The 22319-nt window shown below is 41.6% G+C and overlaps 1 protein-coding gene across 1 annotated transcript in view; it reads right to left on the bottom strand.

The window, feature by feature from the left end:
• Positions 1 to 22319, bottom strand: part of LOC133991875 (pro-neuregulin-3, membrane-bound isoform) — a 469463-nt gene that overhangs the window by 204231 nt on the left and 242913 nt on the right. The window lies entirely within an intron of this gene.

Raw genomic sequence — 22319 nt, 5'->3', positions numbered from 1 at the left:
ATCCATCAGCTGTGTTTTGAAAGCCTTAGATGCATTCGGTCGGGCCGCGGCTTTTCAGACGTGGAGAGAAATCAGATCTGCACCACAGATGATGTTCTTATTAATACCAGACCAGACTGCTGACTGTTTCCTTTGTGCTTACAAATGAAAAATGAGTCTCATTAGCCGATACTCAGCCATGTTTTTTTTTTCTTTTTTTTTTAAAAGTAGCTGAATGAACAGTGATGAGCCAGAACTTCATGCTTCGTTGATTAAAAATCACTTTTTACTCACAGGATGCTGTTCCATTAATGTACTGATTACTGTATTAGGTTGTCCTTTAATGGTGTGTGGAAAATACATTCAAATGAACTGAAGATTTCTCAATCAAGAAATGGAGAGATTATTAACTAGATGTGTTCGGAGTGGAAATGAATGGACGAGGGGAGGTGAGTTATTTCGGTGTGGCCCTCAGATCTCTTAATCAACAATATGAGATGAGGTGTATGTGTGTGTTTGGGAGGGTGGAGGGGTAGTGGTGGTGGTAGTGGTGGGGTAATTATGAGATGCTGGCTAATGATTGGGCTCTAGGGATCTTGAACAACCCTTGGTAATTGGCTGGTTGAGGGACTAGTTTTCATTTGAGAGGGGAAGTTAGGTCAGGAATCGAATCAGCAATGAGATCTCAAATGTGATTTTATCAAATGAGAATGTCAACAGGTTGGACGTGATGGTACAACGCTCTTAATCAAAGAGGCAGCTTGTAAAAGATGGTTAAGACGGTCATTCATCATCATCATTTCAGCAACTGAGGAATGATTTTTAAATGCAAGCAACAAGTGCTGTAGTATAATAAAGGGACACTTTACTTGCCATATGGAGAATATTCAACCTTCTAAATCCACCTTATAATGCATAAACATGACCTAATGATGCCACTAGGCTGATGTCTGGTAATTGTAATTTTAGATTAGATTAGATTAGATTAGATAAAATGACATTAGATTACATTAGGTTAGGTTACATTTAACTTTGTTGTTGCACATAGTTCAAGTACAAGCGCAACAAAATGCAGATTTGCAAGAGCTTAAAAGAACATAATTTATATGTACAGGTGAAAAACATTTATATATATATATATATATACATACACAGGAAAATAAGTTATATACACAGGTGCATATGGGATTAAGATAGATGAATATTATGTATAAGAATGAATTATATACAGATGTAGTTACGGTGAAAGTTACAGTTTACAGTGAAAATGAGGTGAATGTTATATAATGTATTAAAGAGAATCAGTTTGAGGTAGCAATTATATGAAAACTGGGGGTATGGACTTAAAAAACGTAGGTGTTTACCAGGCAGAGAGTGACTGAAGGGAGGATGCTGCCGTTGCATTAAAGGAATTAACCTTTGTGTCGTCCTCCTGGGTCAAATTGACCCCGTCTGTTTTGACTGTTCCTTCTTTCCTCCCTTCATTCTTTCTTTCCTCCCTTCCTTCTTTCCTTCCTCCATCCCCCTTTCTTCCTTGCTTCTGTCCTTCCTTCCTCCTCCCTCCTTCTTTCCTTCCTTCCTTCCTTCCTCCTTTTCTCTTTCTTTCCTCCCCCCTACCTTCCTCCCTTCCTTCTTTCCCATGTCCTTCCTCCCTTCCTCCTTTCCTTTATTCCTCAATTCCTTCCTTCCTCCCTCCTTTCCTTCATTCTTCTTCCCTTCCTTCCTCCTTTCCTTCCTTCTTCCTCCCTTCCATCCTCCCTTCCTCCCTCCCTTCCTTCCTTCCTTCCTCCCTCCTTTCCTTCCTTCTTCCTCCTTTCTTTCCTTCTTCCTCCCTTCCATCCTTCCTTCTTTCCTCCCATCCTTCCTTCCTCCCATCCTTCCTTCTTCCTTTCCTTCCTTCTTCCTCCCTCCCTCCTTTCCTTCCTTCTTTCTCCCTTCCTTCTCCCTCCCTTCCTTCCTTCCTCCCTCCCTCCTTCCCTTCCATCTTCCTTACTGCCTTCCTTCCTTCCTCCCTCCTTTCCTTCCTTCTTCCCCCCTTCCATCCTCCCTTCCTTCCTTCCTTCTTCCTCCCTTCCTACATTGACTCGAGGACAACAGGAGGGTTAAGGGAATTAAGGGAACCCCATATTAGGAATAATATATCAGAGTTTGCAACCCTTGCTGCTTTAATTTGGACTCCATAGTCGTAATTCTAAACTCAACAGGTACAACGATGGTTATAATGGTTGAACGGGTTAAGCATCTGCCTGTGTGATGCTTTTAACAGCTCTTCTCTCTGTCTACAAAGACTGCGTTTCAGTAGGAGGGGTTAAAGGTCAAGTGCCTCCCGACAGTGAAGGCGTGTTCCTTTTAAAGGTGTAACCTGCTCAGAAACAACGAGACGATATCAGCTCTACAGTAGATGGATGTAGGTGTGTGATTTATCGCAGGAGGTACTGTAAACTACAGTACTGCCAGCTGTTAGATGAAATACAGCATTTCATTAGAGTTCAAAGGTTATTCCATGAGCAGAACATGTGGGTGAGGGGCGATGTGTCAGTCGAGAAAACAGTCTGGACGACCGACAGCTTCAGGAGGGAAGAAAGGGAGGGAGAAGGAGAGATGTAATTAGGCTATTGCTATCTCTGATACGAAGGAATTCATACATCCTTTCTCTCCCACTGCTCCTTTCCTCTTCTTCTGTGGTGTTGAACGTGCAGAGCAGGTTATGAGTAACATGGCAGGCTGTGTGTAGTCTTGCATCGTGGGCTCGCTTCAGACATCCAATCCTTCATTTTGGATTCAGAATCCATATATTTGCCAGCAAGTTCAGAGCGCTGTGAAACTGACAACTTCTCATTTGAATGAGACAAAAAGCTGCTTTGTGTTTTTTTTATGAAACAGTGATGTCATAGCTACAAAGTGACTCAGTGGCAATGTAACTGAAAATGTTATTTAAAAGGAACAGGAAAGTGTGTTAACCACCCTGCAAAATTTGAATGATTAAAAAAATCGCCAAATATATGAAATTAGGCTTCAAAGTTGTGTAAAAGTCTGCCTATTTCTCTTCTCCCAAACGCTGTGGGGGTGGCCGCCGAGTCCGCTGAAGCCCCGCCCCCTTCCAAGTGTCACCTGTCAATCAAAGTCACCACCTCTACCAGAAATATGGACGCTAGGTCTGAGAGCTTTCTGCGGCTAACTCGGCTGCTAGCTCGGTGGCTAACTCGGCGGCTAGCTCGGCGGCTAACTCAGCTAACTGGCTAACTGTAGACTGTAGTAGTAGTAGTGTGCGCTGAATGTATTTATACCTCTACAGCAGCAGGGGCGGGTTTATGCTCCGGTGTGTAACCGTGCTATTGGTTACCGGTTACGTAACGCAGCGGTGATTTTCAGACCCGCACACAATTTTTCCATCCATTGCTAACATTTGTACCATTGTTAAAAAGTGACGATGGTGTAGTTGTGAAGGTTTCTTTATTGAAAGGTTTTGTGTTGGTGGAGTTTTTCCTTATGTGAATCTACGGTTTAAGGACAGAGGATGTTGTATTGCTGTACAGATTGTAAAAAAACCCCTGAGCCTTCCTTCCGTCTGTCCTTCCTCCCTCCTTCTCTCTTTCTTTCCTTCCTCACTCTTTCTTCCCGTCCTTCTTTCCTTCCTCCATCCCCCTTTCTTCCTTCCTTCTGTCCTTCATTCCTTTCCTTTCCTTCCTCCCTTCTTTCTTTCCTCCTTCCCTCCTTCCCCCTTCCCCTGTCCTTCTTTCCTTCCTTCCTTCTTTCCTCCCTCCCTCCTACCTTCCTTCCTTCCTCCCTCCCTCCCTCCTTTCCTTCCGTCTTCCTTCCTCCCTCCCTTCCTTCTTCCTTCCCTCCTTCCTTCCTCCCTCCTTTCCTTCCTTCTTCCTCCCTCCCTTCCTTCTTCCTCCTTCCCTCCCTTCCCTCCTTCCTTCCTCCCTCATTTCCTTCCTTCTTCCTCCCTTCCTTCCTTGACTCGAAGACAACAGGAGGGTTAAACGCAACCTTTTCAAAGGTTTTATTTGAATGTTCACATGGATTCACAGAGAGATTCAATTCAATTTTCTTCCAAAGTAAAGCTGTCAACTCGCTAGAAATAAAGAAAGAGAAATCAAGATAGAGTAAGAGGAGAATTCAGAACATCATAACGCCATTTGGTGAGTCCTGACATGGTTCCTTTGGCTTGTAGTGCCACATCCAGCACACAGAGAAACACTACTGCAACACTACTCTATATTTTTTTGGAACATGAAAGATTTCCCTCCAGACATGATTTCATGCTTGGACTGGGCTCTGCTGCTTTGTTAGTCCTGGCGATAAGTGACAGAAGTGCCATTTGTTGTCCTCTCTCTTTTTTTTTCTTCTTTTTTTTTTGTTGTTGAGAGAGTTGTCACAATGCACTGTATGTTGTTTTAGTTTAACACTCGTCACCTGTCAGCTCAGACGCTCGGCGCACTCAAAGAATTGTGTCATTTTAAGAAGGGGAATGCAACAGTCAACTGGAAAAATAAATAAAAAATAATTTCAGTCTGCTGAAAATATCACCGCAAGTTTGAAAACATTGCTCGCATAAGGCAGATGTCGATCATCGCGGAAGAAAACAGTCCAATTTACTCTGTCGTGCTGTGAGGAGAGAAAGAGGGAGAGGCGATGCACGGATCAATAAACCATTGCTCTGGATAACACAACCGTCCACTTGAACCTCTCTCCCTCTCTCTTCCTTCTTTCATCTCCATCCATCATCGACAAAATGAGGATGGAATAACACATCTGCTGATTTTCTTGAATGCACGGGAGAAAGGGAAAAAAAGCCATTTATGTAATGCTTAATAATTCAGTAATAAAAAAAAGATAAATCAAGGCTCTTCCTGAACTTCTAACAGTGACACTGATGTCTTTAGACGACTCTCAAAGAGCTGAATATGCTAAGGAGATCGGCAGAGGGATGAATCCAATCACAAGTGGGTGCAGGTGATGCAGTATTCATGATTTAATTATTGTTTCTTTCATTTTGTAAACTCAGAACTGAGGGAGAATATACAGGATCAATTTGCACTTACAGATTTGGAGAATCTAATGCTGCTGCAGCCCTCAATCCTACAAAATATGTTTACATAAAATACATTTTATTTGCAACATAAACACAGTATCCAGGCTTCTAAAACATTTATTTAAGGGAAAAATTGTAGTTTTGGCTAAATATTGAATCCAATAGACTGTCATCTTTCCTCCTACCTATATATTGTAATATGCAGTGTACACTCCTACTATCTACAATCTTACATCTTATCCAGTCTATCAGTTTAACACATTGATTCCTCCATCACAACCCCTTCTCTCTCATTTCTCTTCCCCAGATTCACTTGTTTATTCCGTCTGTTAAGTAATATGGGCTGAGCAAGTCATGCAAGACTACATGTTATGCAATAAGATGACTCTAAATGAAACACAAATGCAGTGATCGAGTAAAAAAAGGGTCAAAATACGCTACAAATTAGAAATTATTTAGGTCATAGATTCCTTTATAATCTCAGTGGCTCCTTTGTAGCTGTGTATGTATGCATCATAAACATCTTTCATCCTGTCTTTAACCAGTGAGCCCTGACTTTAGCGGACAATTGGTATCTGGAAAGCAAATACATTACAAAGAAAGTCAATATTTCCTCTCAAAAATGATCTAGGACAGAGCACATCCTGAATATTAGTGCATGATCTGCAGTCTCCTCTTCACTGTCTTCAATTTCGAAGACAGTGTTAACAAGGCAGTCAAGTTATACTCCACTCCCTGGGTTTGCATTAGCAGCTTAATGGGCATCTGGAATGATATTTTACCAGATTTACTTCCTAATTTACATTTCCAGCTCGATTTCCCATTATTATTTGTGTCGTATCAGACAGCGTTCTGTGTAGTGAGGTTTTATTAAATTCAGCCACACACCCAAAGAGGCCTGCTAAAGCTAACCTTTCCCCATCCTTTTTTTCCCCCCCCCCCACTGAGAATGTGAATAAATGAATGTTTAAATATGCTCGGTGCAGGAAATATTGCAGCCGGTCTGATAAAATGTCAAGAATTCTGCAGTCTAGCCAGAACGGAGCAAACCCCCCAAAATTGCTCCAAATGAAAACACAAAGCAGATAATTGTCATTTCTGAGCGTAACTTTCCTTTGCTGGCGTTGCAATCTTTTCTACATTAATTACCTTCAAAGAGCCTGTTCAGCAGAATGTGCTTAAGCACTATTCAAGTCATATTTTATCTAGCGCTAACAGTTACCAATGAAACACTGATTAGGCAATAATCAGTGAAACATGTTGATGTGCTGAGCATGTTGAGTGGATACAGAGGCCAGAAGTTATATTGCCTACATGGAGAGATATTAAAATCTCTATTTGTCAACCACTACTTCTACTTTCTTCCCTGTTCTGCTTCCTTCTCTTCTTTGCATATGTTTGTCCCAATGCACAGATGTGTTTGAGGGGTTTTACTCTACTATAGTCGCTTTGTATGATTCACAGCTTTAAAAAAAACTCCGTATTTATCTTATACAGGGCTTTTATGCAGCCCCTCAGTTCAGCCTCTGTCTCTTAACAGGCAGTTGTAGTTCCTGTTTCGCTAAGACCGCCCCTCCTGATGAGATTATTCTGTCCTGATTGGCCAGTTTTCTAGAAACCTGCTAAAGGGTTACGTCATGTTAAATTAATGCTGATGCAAACCCAACATTTCTTGCTTTACTGCTTCATATTAAAATCATTTAAATAACAAAATAACACAAGAACTTTAATTATCACACACATAATTACATAACGCATTAGAACATGTTATGAATTAGTAATTAAATCAGGAGCTAGCAAGCATTGATTTAGGAAGTAGGGGTGGGATTTAATAAGTTTTGACTTCTTCCCACTCCCTTTCGGATGTGGTTGAAAGTGCATTGCATCATGTTTTCCATTTTCTGTTAGGTGTAAGTTGTGCTTTCTTTTTTTTTTATATTTTGTTTTTGTTTTTGTTTAGTTGTTTCTTGTTTTACACATAATCTAATCTAATCTAATCCAAAATTAGGAAGAATTTACAGGTAAATTAAATGTGTTTCTAACCAAATTTGCAAAGCTTCGTTAGTGGTGCTAAAAACAGGTTGACACGATGATATGTGGACATATTTAGAGCTTTTTGTTGAGTGGATCAGTTAGAAGTAATGCAGGGAGGAATAGTACAAATGGAAATAGCCACAGTGATGATGATGATGTTTGATGAAGAGTTGTAGACGACCAGCACACCTCCAACAGGTAAACTACTTACTTTACTTTGCCTTATTGTGTAGCGGAAAAACATTTGGTGTGACAACTCCCAAAACGATGGAAAAATGTCATAACCACAGCAGAGTGCAGCAGTGATTTCGCACCAGTGCTTGCAATAAATGACCATATAAAGAAATCCATCACAAGCTGACATGGGCTCCATTTGAAAGTTATTCAGAGGAGTCTGAAACCTAAGCCCTCTGCTCACAGGGATTACTTCTACAGATGTTTACGTTTAATATATAACATATAACATCTGACATTGTATCATCATAAATATGATTGAAAATAAAGAAGAACATAATAGGCCCTCTTAAAGCATGACAGTCCCGTGGGCAGGCTTGTAATGGGCGTCCTTCACGGATGACATTCCCCGAGAGTGGCAGAACGACAATCAGCCAGGCAGCCAGAAAGCCAGCCGTGCTAACTGATAGCGAAGGTCTCTGACAGGCTAGTCCTGGCCTGCCTGATTATTGATCGACTTTGAGAGCAGGAATAAAGACCAGAGGCACATGGACTACAGAAGAAAGAAGAAAGGATATAAGAAAAAAAGAGGACATGGTGTTTCCTGGAGTAGAAAGAGGGCTTATTAGCTGTATTGAGCTTTAAGGTGTTTGGGATGTAAGCAGTAGTGTGAGATGTGAGACGTGTGAGATCAGAGAGGAGACACATTTGACCCGGATGAAGGTATTTGAACTGATTTGAACAGACAAACATTCATTAGTCAACAGTCCAGAGAAGCGGGGAAGAACGTGAGCAAGAGCAGATTCTCAGTGTATAGTAACACACACACACACACACACACACACACACACACACACACACACACACACACACACACACACACACACACACACCCCTGAGAAAGGGAAAGGTTTAGATTCTGTTAAGTCGGGTCAAGTTCTTCCACACAATACATGGAGAACGGCAAAAGGCCTTCAACAAACTTCTGCCTTAACCCTCCTGTTGTCCTCGAGTCAAGGAAAGAAGGAAAGATGGAAGGATGGATGGAAGGAAGGAAGGACGGAAGGAAGGAAGGAAAGATGGAAGGAAGGAAGGAAGGAAAGATGGAAGGAAGGAAAGATGGAATGATGGAAGGATGGAAGGAAAGATGGAAGGGAGGAAGAAGGAAGGAAAGGAGGAAGGAATGAAGGAAATATGGAAGGATGGAAGGAAGGGAGGAAGGAAGGATGGAAAGAGGAAGAAAGTAAGTAAAGGAGGGAGGATGGAAGGAAGGGAGGAAGAAGGAAGGAAAGATGGAAGGATGGAAGGAAGGAAGGAAGGAAGGCAGGCAGGAAAGAAAGTTGGAATGATGGAAGGAAGGAAGGGAGGAAGAAGGAAGGAAAGGAGGAAGGAATGAAGGAAATATGGAAGGATGGATGGAAAGGAGGAAGAAAGAAGTAAAGGAGGGAGGATGGAAGGAAGGGAGGAAGAAGGAAGGAAATATGGAAGGATGGAAGGAAGGAAGGAAGGAAGGAAGGCAGGAAAGAAAGTTGGAATGATGGAAGGAAGGAAGGAAAGATGGAAAGAAGGAAGGGATGAAGGAAGGAAGAGAAGACAGATGGAAGGAAGGAAGGAAGGAAGGAAGGAAGGAAGGAAGGAAGGAAGGAAGGAAAGATGGAAGGGAGGCAGAAGGAAGGAAAGGAGGGAGGAAGGAAAGAGAGAGAGAAAGAGGGAGGAAGGAAGGAAGGAAGGAAGGAAGGAAGGAAGGAAGGAAGGAAGGAAGGAAGGAAAGAAGGAACAGTCAAAACAGAACTGGGTCAATTTGACCCGGGAGGACGACACAAGGGTTAAAAAGTTTGGCTGCACACTATTGTCTGAAATATCACTGTACAGCAAAGCGTTGTTGCCCGAACAGAGAAAAACATCAAAGATATACAAATATGTGTAAGCGAATGAGTCCACATACTTTAGGATATATAGTGCAGCTTGCAGCCTGGAACATCTAGGAAGTACTTATTGGTAAAAATGTACAAATGCACCTATTATATATGTGATAAATTCAGCTAACACATGACCTCAGATGACAGTAAATATAGTTGGAGTAAAGTTTTCTCCATTATCAGCTTCTCTTCTCTCTCTCTCTCTTCTCTCTCTCTCTTCTCCCTTTCTCTCTCTCTTCTCTCTCTCTCTTCTCTCTTTCTCTCTCTCTTTCTCTTCTCTCTCTCTCTCTTCTCTCTCTCTCTTCTCCCTTTCTCTCTCTCATGCCATATTAAAGTAACTTCCAGTTTGGTGACTCCAGGGAACTAATGTGACAATAAGAAATCTGTATCTCAGCACTAGTTTTGACACTGCTGACGTAGAAAATGTATAAATAAACATGTGTGGAGGACAAATGATTCATTTGAAGTCATCTGGAGTGACGTGTTACACCGTGTCCTCATATTACTGCACCTACGATGGTCTGGTAACTGTTTTATTATAGAGGATAATAGTGTTAACCCTCCTGTTGTCCTCAGGTCAATGAAGGAAGGAAGGAAAGAAGGAAGGACAGGAGGAAGGAAGGAATGAGGAAGGAAGGAAGGAAAGACATGAGGAAGGAAAGAATGAGGAAGGAAGGAAGGAAGGAAGGAAAGGAGTAAGGAGGGAAGGAAAGGAGTAAGGAGGGAGGGAGGAAAGGAGAGAGGAAAGAAAGAGAGAAGGAGGGATGGAGAAAGGAAAAAGAGGAAGGGAGGAAAAAAGGAAGGAAGCTGGGGAGAGGAAAGAAAGAGAGAAGGAGAGAGGGAGGAAAGAAGGAAGAGAGGAAGGAAAGAAGGAAGGAAATAATGAAGGACAGGAGGAAGGAAGGAAGGAAGGAAGGAGGGAGGGAGGAAAAGAGGAAGGAAGGAAGGGAGGAAGGAAAGGATGAATGAAGGAAGGAAAAGAGGAAGGAAGGAAGTAGAGGAGGAACGGATGAAGGAAGGAAGTGAGGAAAGAAGTGAGGAAAGAAGTATGGAAGGAGGAGGGAGCAAAGAAAGAGGGAAGGAGGGGAAGAACGATGGACAAATTAAAGAAAGAGGGAGGAATGAAGGAAAGAAGGAACAGTCAAAACAGATGGGGTCAATTTGACCCGGGAGGACGACAGGAGGGTTAAAAGAACATTCCAGCAGTGGTTGCACATCTGTACCTGCGGACTGATAACTGCACATGTGAAGTAGATATTTAGATGATGATTCATGCAGCACATTTAAAACAGATAAAGTCATGTGTTTATTTGAAGTAAGCTGCAGTCTAACAGCGTAAACAATCTGATGGTGCGTACTGGAGCCATTTACAAGCAAACCATCCAAAAGGTGAAATAGAAATAAAAGAGAAGCTTGAGCATAAAGCCTCAAACACAGATGTTGTGTTATCATGGGAATCATTTGTTTTCCTTTTTCTCTCCAGAGATTCACCAAATATTTTACTCTTGAGTTTCCACTGTGCTAAATTATAGACGCTCTACTGTATAATTGAAAAAAAAAGTTTGAAGCTCTTTCTGAGGACACAAAGAGATGCTTCAAAATAGAATAATATCTCAAAATCAACTGTCTTGAAATGTGATGCACAGGTACAGAAGATAGAAAACAACGCACTGAGACTGAGCCTGACCTGAATTTTACCTCTTCAGAACGATGCGTAGAAATAGCTGTGCAAGAAGGAAGATTTTTGGATTAGGATTGCTGCTGCTGCTGCCAGTGTTTTTTTGCATAATTACTAAGTGCTTTAATGAGAATTTGCACATACTGAATGTGATGCCTTTACAAAAAAAAAGGAAAGAAACTGAGGTAAACATGAGGGTAATTCAGGAGAGACTGTTTCACCTCTTCAAAATCACTTTATGGTTTTTCTGTTGCAGTAAATGAAACTATACAAACTGACTCAAGACAGTGTCCTATTTGCCAGGATCAACACAGAAAAGCAGGTATTTTAAGGAAAAGAGGAAGGGAGGAAGAAAGGAAGGAAAGGAGGGATTGAGGAAGAAAGGAAAGGAGAGAGGGAAGAAAGAGAGAAGGAGGGAGGGAGGAAAGAAGGAAGAGAGGAAGGAAAGGAAGGAAAGAAGGAAGGACAGGAGGAAGGAAGGAATGAGGAAGGAAAGAAGGAAGTAAGGAGGGAGGGAGGAAAAGAGGAAGGAAGGAAAGGCGGAATGAAGGAAGGAAGGAAGGAAAAGAGGAAGGAAGGAAGGGAGAAAGGAAAGGATGAAGGAAGGAAGTAGAGGAGGAAGGGATGAAGGAAGGAAGGAATGAAGGAAGGAAGTGGTAAACATGAGGGTAATTCAGGAGAGACTGTTTCACCTCTTCAAAAATCACTTTATGGTTTTTCGTGTTGCAGTAAATGAAACTATACAAACTGACTCAAGACAGTGTCCTATTTGCCAGGATCAACACAGAAAAGCAGCTATTTTAAGGAAAAGAGGAAGGAAGGAAGGGAGGAAGAAAGGAAGGAAGCTGGGGGGAGGAAAGAAAGAGAAGGAGGGAGGGAGGAAAGAAGGAAGAGAGGAAGGAAAGGAAGGAAAGAAGGAAGGACAGGAGGAAGGAAGGAATGAGGAGGGAAAGAAGGAAGTAAGGAGGGAGGGAGGAAAAGAGGAAGGGAGGAAGGAAGGACAGGAGGAATGAAGGAAGGAAGGAAAAGAGGAAGGAAGGAAGGAGGGAGGGAAGAAAAGAGGAAGGAAGGAAGGGAGGAAGGAAAGGATGAAGGAAGGAAGTAGAGGAGGAAGGGATGAAGGAAGGAAGGAATGAAGGAAGGAAGTGGTAAACATGAGGGTAATTCAGGAGAGACTGTTTCACCTCTTCAAAAATCACTTTATGGTTTTTAGTGTTGCAGTAAATGAAACTATACAAACTGACTCAAGACAATTGTCACCACATGAATCTAAGTGTCCTATTTGCCAGGATCAACACAGAAAAGCACATATTTTATTACATTTGCTCCTTGCATTGGCAAAGCATCTGAAATGTACCTGAACTACCTCTGATTTGTGTTGTCTTTAACCCTCCTGTTGTCCTCAGGTCAATGAAGGAAGAAAGGAAGGAAGGAAGGAAGGAAGGAAGGAAGGAAGGAAGGAAGGAAGGAAGGAAGGAAATAAGGAAGGAAGGAAAGGAGTAAGGAGGGAGGGAGGGTGGAAAAGAGGAAGGAAGGGAGGAAGGAAAGGAGGAATGAAGGAAGGAAGGAAGGAAGGCAGGAAAGGAGGAATGAAGGAAGGAAGGAAGGAGGGAGGAAAAGAGGAAGGAAGGAAGTCGAAGAGGAAGGGATGAAGGAAGGAAGGAATGAAGGAAGGAAGTGAGGAAAGAAGTATGAAATGAGAAGGGAGCAAAGAAAGAGGGAAGGAGGGGAAGAACGAAGGAAAAATTAAAGAAAGAGGGAGGAAGGAAGGAAAGAAGGAACAGTCAAAAGAGACGGGGTCAATTTGACCCGGGAGGACGACAGGAGGGTTAAGGCTTTTGGAGGAAGTGACTCATTACCACTTTATTATAATCAACCCGAATATCCGAGTCACCTGATACATGAAGGAGCTGTAGATAAACTTCATTTCTCATTTCTCCTTTCTTTTCATGAAAGATGATCCTGTGTTTCTACGGTGAGCAGAGATACAAAAGCAAGAACTGAAGCATATTTCTGCAAGCTTTTCTCATGGCTGCCATGTTGGGTACTTCTGGGTGAGTTGACTCAGTTTGGAGCTTCCTTAATAAAATAAATAAATAAAAGAAGTCTTTTCAGAAACACCACAGGGATGCTCAACAAACAATCACACAACAAATAAAAGGTCATAAAAACAATATTATCTACTAGTCTATCTCGTTTTCATCCCATTTTTATACTTCTTTATGTTTTTTTCCCCCATTTATTTGTTCAGTATCTTCTTCAGCGTTCAACAGTTCACCATTTCAAAAAGCAGGGTCACTAGCATTTTTCTTTTTCTTTTCTTTTTCTGTTTTTGTTTTGTTTTGTTCAAAAGCACAAAAATCTGAAAACATTAACAAAGATTGTATGACAAACTTTCCCTGGAGCACAACAAGTAAGAATGTTTTCAACATTTCAAAGCAGGCAGTTCAATAAAAGTCACAAGGTCTGATTTTAAGATGATTGAATCTCTTAAAAACACTCTGATGTGATCTGAAAAACAACAATATATCTACAGCTACGTTGATGTGAGGATATCATTATCGCCCAGCGTGATCCGATAAAGATAACGACGCACCTCTCCTCTACTCCTCATCCCTACTCTTATACAGCTGTCCAATAAATATCCACCAAATCACCATCATAGATACCGAGGCTGTTCTGAGATAAGAGCAACAGTATATAGCAGAGCGCTGTCTCTTAAAGGTGGCTTTGACGACCTCCGTTGCAGATGCTTTTTGATTGGATTTAATGTGTTTTGTGTGGCGGCCAAACAGAAAATGTGTGAAAAAGCTTGAGTTTTATGAATTCGAGGAAGCGGCCGCTAGTTGTTAGAGAAAAGGTTGGACTGTGAGCTTTTTTATAAATCATAATTGTTCTTTTGGGATGTAAAGTGACACACACTGTGAAGCTAACTGGTAAGAAAGAGGCCGGCTGCCTCTCCTATTCCACAATATATTCAGATCAATGGGAAGCAGACAGTATGGCCAAGCTGGTCAACAGAGCGAGGGATAGGCGAGAAAAAAGCAAAGAAAAGAAGGTGCTAGGGTTGGGGAGGGGCTTGGGGAAGAAGAGGAGGAAGAGGAGGAAGAGGAGATGGGATATATATACGGGAATGATGCCTCCTGTTGAGTAAATGTGCTGCAGCTGTCTGATTCAATCCAACGCCTGTGTGTACCTGCATGTGTATGTTCTCTAATATGTGTGTGTGTGTGTATGCATGTAGATATGTGTATGTCTATGTGTGTGTGTGTGTGTTTTAATCTGTCTGTGTGGACTCAGGGGTGTTGCACAGAGGCAGCAGAGCGGAGCCATGGCAGCCACTGCATTGCAGATACTTGGCCCCGGTGTGGCATGGCACAGATAGATGTGTGTGAACAGGCCGCCGCGCTCCGACTGTACGAGCAAAACAAAAACAAAAATGGCAGCGTGTCAAGATAGCTCCGCGGTCAACAACGGGCTAATCATGGAAATCTGATACTACCTGCTCTCTCTATTTTCTCTCACACACACACAAACACACACACAAACACACATAAACACACACTCCAGTGGCTCGTTTTAAGCGCACCTGCTCGCTGCAGATAGGCTCGCTACCACTGCTAATCTGTCTATGTGTGTCAGTCACACCGGCCCGGCCCCATAAAGTCTCCCCTTCTTCTTCTTCTTGTTCTCTCGCTCAGATTGCATTCACGGGACACCTCCGGGCTTTGCCAAATAAATAGCACTAAGTATCGGGGGCCTCGTCACGTCCCTCTGGCCATCTGGCTCTGTAGTGCAGAAATTCATTACTCTCCAGGTGATAGCTCCAGCACGCTCTCTCTCTGGATTGGCTTTGTATCCCTGCAGGCTCCATTCTGACACTGGAGATTATAATCACAAACTGGCTGCTAATGTGAATGTGAATGCTGCTAACACTGCTGCCGCTCATACTAATATTCACTTCCCCCCCCCCTGCTATTATCATTATGTTGGTTTTTTTTTTGCTGCTGCTGCACCAACAAATCCTCATCGTACTACTTCTACAGTACAGTGCAGGTGAAAATACTACCTTGTGAGGGTTTGATAGGATTATGTCTAATCTGTTTATTAAATCTGCATCTTTCAAAAATCCATTTAGCCTTTTTACAATTTTAAGTTAAAAAATGTTTATATTACCTTTCCCATTTATCGAAATTTCATCCGATTAGATTTGTGTTTAGGATTAAAGGATAACTGGTATATTTCAACATGTATTTCCCATAGATGTGATTCGATTTTTTGGCTCTATTGATTAAGCTTTAAACGTTGCACTCGCCAGCTTCATTATAGAGATAATTAAAAGAAATTAAAAATTTGTGTAAAACAACATGTATTGAGCCTCCTAAAACTTTCCAAATAAACATGATTTCGACATGAGTTCATAAATGCTAGTTTGAGTCTGACTGAAAGTAAACACAGAAAGTAGCAGCCTGGAAAAGTCATTATGGCAAACTGCATGGGGAGCTACATCGGGGGCAACTTGTCAAAATGTTCCATTAACAGGACTGAAGGTATTTTTTTGGAAGCGTCTATCAGAAGTCAAATGTACCTCTGCAACCACTGATGCCATAACACTGTAGTTTTCTTCAACTTTTTTGTCATCTTCTAACTTTATACTTTTTGGTTTCAGCACTTAATTTTTCCAAAAGTGCTATATGAATACAACTTACATGGTTTAGTGTAATAGTAATTTCAAACATTTTCCTCCCAAGTGTTTGATACAAGATGATAGTTGTAGTCAGTTTGGGAGACTTGGATTGGATAACATATGGCACTTTTCGACTCGCCTCGGTTCTTTTAGCGTTTCCACTAGGGAAAGTACCTGGTACCTGATACTTTTTTAGTACCTGCTCTGGTGAGGTTCCAAGCGAGCCGAGCCGGTACTAAATGTGATGTCGACACACTGCTGGCCGCTGATTGGTAGTTGTCACTGGAAGAGTCATGAGCCGTCCCACACAAGAATCAAACCCGGCATTTTTAAATACCGGCAGCAGCGTTACCATAGTTACAGCTATACGGCTCAATGTTCTTGCTTTGTGTGAGACAGAAAGCCTCATACAGCAGCAAGTACACCACTGCCTCCATGTCCTCCATTGTTTATGTGTTTTGTGTCGCGTATAAAACGAAGTCACGGCAGTTTCGCGGAGCCGTGCTATGACGACCCCGCCCACGTTGAGTAGGTACTTTTTTGTAATGGAAAAGGTTCCTGGAACCGTACCGAGGGGAGGCGAGGCGAGCTGGAACTGTGTAGTGGAAAAGCGCCAAAAGATTCTTCTATACAGGTCAAGTGACTTTCAGCATCAGTCTGATTCTGCAGATTGAAAGCTCTCCTAAAATTACACAGCATTGTGTTGCATCATTCAAAATCAGTTTCTTCACACTCACTTGCCTCTTTTTCTAGCACTTCTTTCACAAAGCAAATGCTCCCTAACTTCTTTTTAATTTGAAAACACAGATTGCACAAGACAACAACTTTCATCCCGAGCAATCCTCGCAGAAAGGTCGGCGTCTCTCTTACACCAAAAGGTCGGAAGGTGACGCTGTGTGTGACACTTCAGCTGTGTGATGCAGTTTGGTAATATGGCTCATGCATATAACCTTTAAGAGAGAATTACTAGCAGTAATAATGCGGGTACTTCATGAATACCTCTGTAATTATCTCTGCTCTCTCTCTCTCTCTTTACATGAAAACAAAAGCACTCAAAGTTATTCTAGTCTGCTTTTTTCTTCCTGAACAATATCATAAAATATCTTACAGCAGATGCTTTAATATTTGACCCTCAGAAAATCCAGGTTAAATTAATGTACACAAGCCATAAGCCGGCGCCTCTCCAGGAACACAAAGCTAAAAAAAAAAAGTAGAAAGGAATTTAATACCCAAAAGCTGTCGCTGTGCTGAATGCTGACAGAGCTCTATGACTGTATATTTCCTACTACCTGAGTCACATTTGAGTAATATCTCTTCATCATCATGTCACCCCAGCAGTATAAGAAGCTGAACACGTACACATAATGAGACTGGAAGGTCTGTGTGCTGGCACGACGAACGTCTCTTTCACACTGTATCTGACGGCTCAATCTCGCTGACGTTTGTCCTCATTTCATGAACTTTCTCGCTCTCCAGCATGAAACCACATTTCACGCTCACAATTATACAAGGTGGTGAAATACTCAACTTACTGTTACATGTCAGAAATGACTATTTACTATCTACGTCTATCATGTCTACACTTGTGGGTTAAAATCAGGAGGGTCAAACTCATTTTCATTCAAGGGCCACATACAGCCCAATTTGATGGAAGGAAGGAAGGATGGAAGGAAGGAAGGAAGGAAAATAAGGAATGAATGAAGGAAGGAAGGAAGGAAGGAAGGAAGGAAGGAAGGAAGGAAGGAAGGAACGGGGGACAAATGGAATGGGAAGAAAAATAAGGATAAGAAGTAAAAGAAGACAGGAAGGAATGACGGAAGGAAGAAAGGGAGGAAGGAAGGAAGGAAGGAAGGAAGGAAAATAAGGCAGGAAAGAAGAACAGATGAAAGGAAAGAATGAAGGAAGGGAAAGAAGACAGGAAAGAAGGAAATAAGGAAGGAAGGAAGAAAAAATAAGACATGAAAGAAGGAAGGACAGATGGAAGGAAAGAAGGAAGGAAGAAAAATAAGGAAGGAAAGAAGGAAGGAAGGAAGGAAGGAAGGAAGGAAGGAAGGAAAGATGGAAGGAAGGAAGGAAGGAGGGAGGGAAGGTAGGAAAGAAAGGAAGAAAAGGAGGGAGGAAGGAAGGGAGGGAGGAAGGAAGGAAGGAAGGAAGGAAGGAAGGAAGGAAGGAAGGAAGGAAGGAAGGAAGGAAGGAAGGGATGAAGGAAGGAAGATAAGGGAAGATAAGGGAACATAAGGGAAGATGGAAGAAAGGGAGGAAAAAGGAAAGTGGGCCAGACTGGACCCCCTCGGCGGGCCGGTTCTGGCCCACTGGCCGCATGTTTGACACCCCTGGTTTAGATGATGTAATAGTTTAAACACTATTCATATATTTTCTGCTCTTTCCAGCATTTAACTAATTAAATTTAAAATGATTTTATCAGAAAGGACTTTTGATAACTCTTCAGATTGTTAAAAGTTGCTCGGTACGCACATGAAGCATAACTTTGTCTCCACGGCAACATCAGAAAGTAATGAGTAAGAGACGAAGGGTGGAATATTTTCTGTCCCACTTTTTAAACTCCTCCATTAATCACACCGGAAGCTCCTCAAGGATTATTTCGGATTTGGAATCACCGCAGAAACTGTAAAAAGCCACTAAAGATTTTTTTCGGAGCCTTGTGAAAATCATATAGAAACCTGAAATATTCATACAGGCTTGAAAAACCGTGTAGGACTTTTTTTTACCTGACACTTACAGGGCAGTTTAATAGGATCCTCCATCACTCCGTCCTTTAGAACCAACAGTATTGGAACTTCTTATTTGATTTCATGGGACATTTTAACCACGTTGACAAAATGAATAGATTACTGCTCCCAAGGGATTTTCTTTGAGAATTTATAGAAAATCCAATCTTCTGGTGAAGCCGGTGTGTGTGTGTGTGTAGCTCAGGAGGACTTGGAATAAATTATTTAACGTGCAAACACAGAAGGAAAAAAGAGTATTGAGCTTTAAATCACTGTAAGTTAATGTTTTTTACTGCATCAGCAACAAGCTTTTTACTGTTAAAATATATTTCTTACCTTGGTCAATGATGTTTTTTTTGTGTCCATGTGGTTTATAATCAAATTTAAAGGTGTTAAAATATGAAAATAAACATATGAATAACTTGCACACATTCTTTTTTTGTGGATCCAGCATCAAATTTCTGCTTTTAATCCATTTTGAGAGAATATATTAGAGGATTATGGTAAAAATGTCTTAGTGGTGTAACCATAAAAACTTTGTACCAAATAATTCAACTTGCTTAAAAACACTAAATTCTCAATAAAACACCATATCAACTAGTTTGGCATGATCTTACATTATAACTTTTTATATTAAATAAAGCTAATGGAATACAATTGTTCTAAATATTACCTTTACTCTGGGTAACCATGGAGATCAGGAAACATTTACATTGTTTTAAATGAAGTCATTATCATTAAGTCATTATAAGTATAAGTCATTCTACTGTGGTTACACCATTTGACATTTTCAGGAGCATTCAGTCTTACTTTTGGTAAAAAAAAATGGTACAAATGTCATTTCAAATTATATAAAACTAACAAAAATACTAAATGCACATTTCAACAAACCTGATGCTGCTTTTAAGACATTTTTTAAAGATACAGTATGTTTGAATTGCTCATGTTGCCAACCCTTATTTATCACCGACCCATCTACCAACACAAATATCCTAATATATTCTATGCTGCCCAACTTTTATTGTGTTTATCTTTTTCACGCTCGTTACACAAACCTCGAGTTAAAATACTATGCCAGCGGTGTGTCACATTAGCAAACACAGCACCCCAAATGCCACAGAAGGATTGGCTCTAAATGGTTAAAGGATATTTAAAAGAGAGAATTCTTACTATGTTTTACATCTTTAATCCACAAACAGCAAGACAGAGATTCGTGGGCACTCTGCCACATGTTACCCACACACACACACACACACACACACACACACACACACACACACACACACACACACACACACACACACCGTCACAGACACAGTGTGATCAGTTAGTCAGCCCCCCCACGACCCCGCTTACATGGAATGCAGAGTGAGTTTCTTAATTAAGTCGAGAAGAAGCTATTACTTTTTAGGACAGACTCAATTGTCCTCGCTCTGTGGCACCAGTGGCTCTGGGCTTCTGATCACATCATACACAGAGAGAGAGAGAGAGAGAGAGAGAGAGAGAGAGAGAGAGAGAGAGAGAGAGAGAGAGAGAGGGTGGGTGGGGGAGAGAGAGAAAGAGAGAGAGAGACAGACACAGAGAGAGAGAGTGAAAGAGAGAGAGACAGAGAGAGAGAGAGAGAGAGACAGATACAGAGAGAGAGAGAGAGACAGATACAGAGAGAGAGAGTGAAAGAGAGAGAGACAGAGAGAGAGAGAGAGAGAGACAGAGAGAGAGACAGAGAGAGACAGATACAGAGAGAGAGAGACAGAGAGAGAGAGAAAGAGAGAGAGAGACAGACACACAGAGAGAGGGACAGAGAGAGAGAGACATAGAGAGAGAGGGAGAGAGAGAGAGAGAGAGAGAGAGACAGACACACAGAGAGAGAGAGAGACAGAGAGAGAGAGAGAGACAGACACACAGAGAGAGAGAGACATAGAGAGGGAGAGAGAGAGAGACAGACACAGAGAGAGAGACAGAGAGAGAGAAAGTGAAAGAGAGAGAGAGAGAGAGAAAGAGGGAAATAAAGCACTTCCAGTCTTTGAAGGGTCTCAGTTTATTTCCCTGCATGGAGAGAGAGAGTGAAAGAGAGAGAGAAAGAGAAAGCATTCGACTGCTCGCCTGCCAACATTTAACCCTCTCTCTGAGACTTCCAGTCTTTGAAGGGTCTCAGTTTATTTCCCTGCGTGTTTCAGTGATTTCAATAAATTCTGTAATCTCTTCACACACTTTCATTGGTGGCATATGTTGTAGTGGAGCACATGAAACACTCGCAGTCGGCATGGTTTCCAAAAAAAAAAAAAAAAAAATTATAAGGAAAAACAAAAACCTGGAGGGTGATGTTTTGAATGTGTTGTACATTAATTTATTCATTATTTTTGGACTGCTGTTGGGCAGCAGAACTCCACAAAGAGCTGACAAACTTCCCACTGTCACAGCTAGTTAGCAAATAGTCTGCTACTATTTCACATATGGCGCTTTTCCACTACACAGTTCCAGCTCGACTCGTCTCGACTCTCCTTGGTTCTTTTTGCGTTTCCACTAGGGAAAGTACCTGGTACCTGGTACTTTTTTAGTACCTGCTCTGGTGAGGTTCCAAGCGAGCCGAGCCGGTACTAAAATGTGACGTCGACACACAGCTGGTCGCTGATTGGTCAGAAGAGTTGTCGCTGGAAGAGTCATGAGCCGTCCCACACAAGAATCAAACCCAGCATTTTTAAATACCGGCAGCAGCGTTACCATAGTTACAGCCATACGGCTCAATTTTCTTGCTTTGTGTGAGACAGAAAGCCTCATACAGCAGCAAGTACACCACTTCCTCCATGTCCTCCATTGTTTATGTGTTTTGTGTCGCGTATAAAACAAAGTCACGGCAGTTTCGCGGAGCCGTGCTATGACGACCCCGCCCACGTTGAGTAGGTACTTTTTTGTAATGGAAAAGGTTCCTGGAACCGTACCGAGGCGAGGCGTGCTGGAACTGTGTAGTGGAAAAGTGCCAAAAGTCACACACTTTTTAGCTTTGCTTGGTCTCCCCCAACTCTTAAAATCTTTAACTTTCTGCACCAGCTAGTTGCTAACTTTGCATTTCTGCAATGTTGTGTTAAGCAGGTAGTTAATAGCGGGTTTATTGGAGCTTGTTGATTGAAAACAGCTGCTTGATGTTGCCATGGAGCCTGGTTATCTCATGTAGCATCTGGCCGACTTTAACCTGAGCTGAGGTCTAATCGTCCGCAACGCCCGAAGAGTCAATCATTCAGACAATCACCAAAGTTTCTGTTTTAAAGTTCTGATGGAAAACATTTGATTTACTATCACTGACTGGAACCGACTGACCAACACTCGACCCTCAGAGAGCAATGCAGCATGTTACTCACTGTTGATTTACTCTGAGATGTAATAAATGGTGCTGACTGTGAAGAAATGTTCTGAGTCCTGTGCTAATCAAATACATACACTCAAGCACACATTTGAGGTATTTAATTTATTGCTACATTTATTTAAGTAAAAGACCCAATAAGTACATAATCAATCACCTGTTTAAATTGTTACACTCGTCATATCTGAAGTGCATTTTATATTTTAGAACACATATTTTTTAAGTTTTGTGGGTCTGGGTACGACTCGTGCATGTGTATGCCAGTGTTAGGTATATATATTTTATATTTTATATTTTTATGCTGCAATTGGACTGCTCAAATGGAGTTTCATTGTATACTTGCAATGACAAAGACATATTCTATTCTGGTCTATTTACAATATATATAAGTACTTCCACAGGTATATATTACATTTTAAATGATAGAAACAAGCACAATATGAACACTTGGCCATGAAGAAAATCTAAAAGTACCAGCTGAGGAAATAATAGCTGCAGAGAAATGACTGAAAAAGGAAGACACATCTCCAGCTGTAACTGGTTTGAATGAAAAGTTTGCCTGTTCAACACTAACACCGAGAGCTGTCATCCAAAAGGCTTTACAGTCAAACAGGTTTATAGTTGAAGCTTGGCAACATGACGAGGACTTTCCCTGCTCATGTAACGCTGATGTTCCCCCAGGACTCAGAGGCTCAGTTGTGTTATACTCATTTCAGGCTGGGG

This window comes from Scomber scombrus, chromosome 12, assembly GCF_963691925.1.
Source record: "Scomber scombrus chromosome 12, fScoSco1.1, whole genome shotgun sequence".
NCBI lineage: Eukaryota > Metazoa > Chordata > Actinopteri > Scombriformes > Scombridae > Scomber > Scomber scombrus.
The sequence above is the reverse complement of the archived record's forward strand: the minus strand, read 5'-3'. Positions and strand labels throughout refer to the sequence as shown.